Genomic DNA, 6,147 nt, shown 5'->3' with positions numbered 1-6,147 from the left:
GGAATATTCTTGCTTAGGATACATAATTATATGTTATAATTACTAGAAAATTTTGAGAATGTACTTACCTTGATTTGGAAAAAAGAATTCTTGATGGACTTGTTCAAAAATCAAATCTTGAACTCTAGAATTGTTTTTTTGATTTCCCTAAAGATAGGAGGATGATATAATATAACAATCTTGTGGAAATTTAAGGATCTTTTTTCATGATTAAAAATACTCTAATAACCACCATCATTTGGTCAGTCGAACAAAAAGGTTTAACTTATATCTCTTTCACAATGAATCTTTAACTCAACTCAACTAATGCACCAAAATTGATAAATCTGAAGTTGCTTCTCAATGCAAGTATGACCAAACAAGTTACATGAACAAGTTGGGCTTAGTAGCCTTGTATGTGGTCTTTAGTTTTCTAGATGGTGGCCTGACTTTCTTGAACACCAACGGGAACTTGATCTTGGAGTCATGGAACTGCTTTGTGATCTCCCTTTTGCACAGCTTAGCTGGAATGGTTGCCGTCTTTATGATCTGGATGCAGTGATGGCGAAGTCTGTGGAGAGAAGCCATCTAAGTGTACATCTGCTCCACACCACCACTCAATGTGGTGTCACGGTACTCCTTGTACATGTTGTGGTATCCCGTTCTACTCTGGTAACGGAGCCAAATACCATAATTCTTAATTGTTGTTGGGTTCTTCTCGAAGATCTCATTAATAGCCAGCATCTGACTGTTGCTCTTCTTAAGCTTCCTAAAGAAATACTAGAGTTTAGACTTAGCACGAACTTCATTTGTAGCCCACAACTTCATACGATAAATCTTGGGATGTTCATCTGTTTCAGTGGGTAAAGCTCTCCCAACAACCTGCTATTGATGGAACTTGTAAATCACCATTTTGGCAAGGTTCTCTTTCCCTCTGCACTGCGTTTGCTGCCGAAATTTTGAGGATTTATATTGTAAGATCATAAAAAATATTTATCAAGACTTAGTAGAATTGAAGAGAGATTTTGAGGACTATGAGGTCGATGAGGGGCTGAAAAGTGAGAAAAGAAACTAAGAATAATATTTTTATGAAATTTGGAGATTTTGATATACATATGATATACATGACATATGAGTGATATACATGGTCTACAAACCATTTTACGATCCATAAAATGACCCACGACTTGTGGATTGGGTTTTTGGAACTCAATCAAGAATTTTGAGACTCTTATGCAATTCCACGAGCAGGAATTACAGCCCGTACTTGCCTGTGGAACCTAATTTTCAGACTGGAGTGTGTGTAGTAAAACAATTATAATGTTTTACTCCAAACTCATATTGAGGCAAAACTAGTGGAGTGGGAATAAACCTTTAATTTGATAGGTCGGGTGTCACGTATTCCCTTATATTCTTAGAGATAAAATTGTTAAAGTTAATTTTGATTTCATGGAAAATATATTGTGCGTAAGAAATTAAATGTATTAAAATTGGATTAGTGATAGAGGTAGAGGTCCCAAATAACCCTAAATCACTTCTGATGCACTACCTACACTTGATAATGAACCCTAACACCCATGAACAACTAAACATTATCATGTATGAGTCTATATACATACAAAGAATAGTTCAAGTCTTAGCTTAGAAAATTTTTGGGTGTTACAATATCTCTGCCATGAAATCATTCATTCTCGAATGAAGTCAAACAAGAGAGGGAAAAATTGGATAACATCAATCAAACCTTTCTGAACTGCACTTAATATCAAAGACATAATTGTTGAATAGGAAGATACAAGGTGCAAACATAAACATAAAATCTAAAACACTCGAGCACATGGTATATATGTTAAATCTAAAATGAGAGGAGGATATTAATTCATGGGCATGATTCACATGATACATATGAGTTTCAAGAATTAATAGCAAGGTGTAAATATCTTACGTAACTAACATGGATTCATAAAGCATTAATGATATAGATTCGAACACGAGTAATATTCCATTTGAAGCTATTTCACATAAGGCATGGGTAGCTTGGGCATGCAACCAGAATAGGACTATTATGCATTATGCGATATTACTAAAACCTTTAAGCTTCCTAAACTTCTCAAGTACACCCCTCTTTCGGATTACTACACTTTACTAGTTACGACCTGTAGCTCCCACAAGGGTACACATGTCTACTCCTATCAAGGTCTGAGTCTAACTGTATTCTTTTATTACATTCAAGCTTATCTCAGTGTCACAATGTGCTATATATATGGTGATCATACTAATCAAAACCATGAGATTCATGTTCTATGCCTTTGTAAGGCCTACCATACCAAGAATACCACCCCTTCTTACCACCTCGTTTAACAAACCTCGAGTTCTAATCGAGAAGCGCTTAATGTATTATGTATTTACCCACATTTAATCTTAGCAACACCATATCCAAGCCTAAACTAAAATCACTCCATGGACTCTATGTGAATACTTCTTCTAAGAGTTTTCCAACTTCTTATTATCTCTACCAACTGAAATATCATGTGTTACTACAAGGTGGCACACAAAATATTCTCATCTATCTACTACATATAACCAAGCCTAATCTGAATCTTCCTCCACAGTTAAAATCTTATGTGAAATAATCGTTCTATAATCTTCAAAATAAGAGGTTTCTACCCTCTCATTTTGCTCAAAACACAGTTCTATCAACACCAGTATAAAATTGATAGAGAATCACTAGAAGGTTCAGAGCGAAGAGATAATAAGCACAAATACTTCAAGAAATTTGATATGAGAACATGTATATGCCGTAAGGTGATTTTACTAGACATTAAGGGTTTATTCTGAGTTGAAGGGATTGAGAATACTGTGAAACATAAGTGATTGGGAATGTCGTGTTGAATCATTTGCTTCATAGTATACGAATTGAACATAGTAATGAATTTTTCTAAAGTGCATGAACATAGGTCTTGGGCATAATGTTGTAATGCAAGACATAAGTAGAGTGTTATAACAATGGTCAAACCCATTGATGACCCCCTAAAGTTTTTACAAAGTTTCACTTAGACACCTTAACTGAGTGATATTCATTTTAGACACCTTATGTAGGATCTCGTCATGTCATTTTAACACCTTTTTTTCTTCAATAAGCAAAAATATGTAATTTGGGTGTGTTACACTTGCGAGTTACCAATAAAGTGTCCAATAAAATGAGGACATTTGTCATTTTCTTTTTTTTTGGTCAAACTAACAACTTTTATTAAATTCCAAACATGTTTCAATTACAATCTTTCATTCAGTTTCCACCTCTATCCTCTATCTATGCTCATGTGCACTATCTTCACCAGTAAAACAACTTATCTATCCAGACTTTATCGACACTGTTGCATTTCTTTGGGGTGATTCCACTTGTCTTGCTCCTTATCTCCTCTTTGATCTTCTTCAGTAATGTTGCAGGTCTTGTTACTCTTTCTTCCACAAGTCCCCCTTCCGCACCAGCCATATATGATATATGAGTTCAGCTAAAACTGCTTTGATTATTGTTCTACAATACCTCCCTTTAGATTTTCTTGTTACTCTCCTCCATATACCTTTAATATTTCTGTTGTTGATCCCTATCTTCAACCAATCCAGTACCCATCTCAAGCATTCCTTTGAAAATTCACACTCAAAAAACAAGCGATCAATACTTTCTGGGTTGCTTCCACACAATAAGCACTCTTTGTCTTGACATATTCCCATTTTTGAAAGTTTATCTCTAGTTAGTAATCTTCTATGCATGACAATCCAACATATAAAACTATGTTTTGGCACATTCATTTTGTTCCATATCTCCCTCCCCATGGCCATTGATTAGTAATTCCTCTACTCTATTAGTATCCATTTTGGATCGTGTATCCTCCTTTATTTAGTATCCAGTTTCAAAGAGTTGGTTTGGTTCTTGTAGAATCAAACTAAATGGAAGATGAATTAACATGAATATTTGGTAGGAAGATAATTAGTATAAAATAAAAGTCAAGATAGTATCTTGGTAGGTGAACTTTAGGTAAACCATAGAATGGTTTCATATTCTTAACCTTGCCATTTTTGACATATAGTGATGTCATGGATGACATCGATAGAATGAATTAATTCCGATAAATAGGTAGCTCTTAATTCATTTTCAATAACATCCTCTCACTTGCCTTCTCACCTTCTAAGGCATTTGTATTCTCTCTTTTGTAGTATTTCACTTGTATTCTTTGTAGAGTGAAATAAATATTGGTCAGTTTTTCTTTGGTGGACTTAGGATCATTTTGGTCCGAACCATGTTAAATATTGTTGTTCTTCCTTGTTCTTTAATTTCACGTTTCCTCTAACAATTTGTATCAAAGCCAAGGTTTCTTCTGAGTATGCTCTGTGGTTGCAGCACAGTCGAACTTCCACATCAGAAAAGGATCACTTTGGTTTTATGTAGTTCCAGATACATTCTAGTAGAAAAGGATAACAAGTAAAAAAAAAGAGTTCCATGAAGTTTGGAATTGATAGATTTAGTGGGCGCAACAACTTTAATATTTGGAAAATTCAGATGATGGCGTTACTACGGAGGGAAAGTTCAATCCATGCTATTCACGGAAAATACCCTGATAAGATATCGGATTTCGACAAGGAAAAGATCGAAGGAGATGCATTGAGTGTAATCCAATTGTCCCTCTCCCCTAACGTATTATGTGAAGTGAGTACAAGTACCAAAGAGGCGGCCAAGGAGTTACGGGAAAATCTAGAAGGGCTTTACTAGGACCAGTCAATGACAACAAGAATGTTGTTACAACGACGTCTTTATACATTTAAAATGGATTCAGGTACTTTGTTGCAAGACCATCTAGATGCGTTCAATAAACTTCTGATGGACTTACAAACTGCTGGAATTAAAAAGGACGAGGAGACACTTGCATGCTCTTTGCTATTTTGATTGACTTAAAAATATCGTGATATTGAGAATTCAATGATGTATAGAAAACAACCTATCAAACTTGAGCAAGTGCGGCAAGCACTTAACTCTTGTGATGTGCGAACGCATTTTGAAGAAGTCAAAAGTGACGAAGCTAGTGGACTCTTTGTAAGAGGTCGTACTAGCCAACAGGGAATAAAAAATTGAAGTACAGATCAAAGTCTCGTGTGAACAAAAAGAATGCGGAGTGTTGGGGTTGTCACAAGATGGGGCACTTTGAACGAGATTGCCCTTTGTCAAAGTCCAAAGAAAAGGCGAGTGCATCCATTGTTGAGCAAGTACATGATAATGATGATGATTATGTACTAACAACATCATGCAATAGTGGATTTTATGACAATAAATGGGTCTTAGACTCTGGTTGTACTCTTCATATGACATTCCGGACATATTGGTTCAGTAGCTATGAAACAAGTGGAGGAACCGTACTATTGGTAAATAATGCAACTTGTAAAATAGTTGGCATTGGTTCAGTTCGTGTTTGCTGCCAGGATGGAATCGTGAGGACTATTACAGAAGTCCGTCATGTTTCTGATCTGAAGAAGAATTTGATCTCTCTGGGTACTTTGGATAAACAAGGTTATAGTACATAAGTGAAGGAGGAACTACGAAAGTGACTAAAGGATCTTTAGTCATGTTGAAGGCCAAGCTAGAGGATCGCCTTTACACACTTGCGGGAAGCACCATTATTGGCTTTGTAAATGCATCTACAATGCAGTTATCTAATGATGACAAGGCAAAATTATGGCAAATGAGACTAGGCCATATGAGCGCACGAGGATTGGAGATTCTGAGCAACCGCAACCTTTTGAATGGTGAGAGGATCAGCACACTTGAATTTTGTGATTACTGCTTCTTGGGGAAGCAAAAAAAGGTCAGCTTCAGCACTGGCAAGCACAAGACGAGAGGTGTGCTAGACTACATCCATTCAGATTTATGGGGTCCCTCTGAGCTTCCATCGAAGGGAGGAAAGAGGTATCTTATCACATTCATTGATGATTTTTGACGAAAGGTTCGGGTGCGTTTCCTGAAGGCAAAAAGTGATTCTTTGGAAGCTTTTAAAGAGTGGAAGATTTTGGTAGAAAATCAAATGGAGAGAAAAATCAAGTACCTTTGCACAGACAATGGCTTGGAGTTTTGCAGTGAAGAGTTCAATGATTTCTGGTACGTTCATGGGATCGCAAGACATA

At 36.2% G+C, this 6,147-nt stretch overlaps 1 pseudogene; it reads right to left on the bottom strand.

Moving 5' to 3' along the window:
- Window positions 1-207: 207 nt before the first annotated feature.
- On the bottom strand, window positions 208-891 carry LOC107030594 (annotated as a pseudogene).
- Window positions 892-6,147: the final 5,256 nt, after the last annotated feature.

Source organism: Solanum pennellii, chromosome 9 (assembly GCF_001406875.1).
Source record: "Solanum pennellii chromosome 9, SPENNV200".
NCBI classification, from domain to species: Eukaryota; Viridiplantae; Streptophyta; class Magnoliopsida; order Solanales; family Solanaceae; genus Solanum; species Solanum pennellii.
This window is presented reverse-complemented; position numbering and strand designations above follow the sequence as displayed.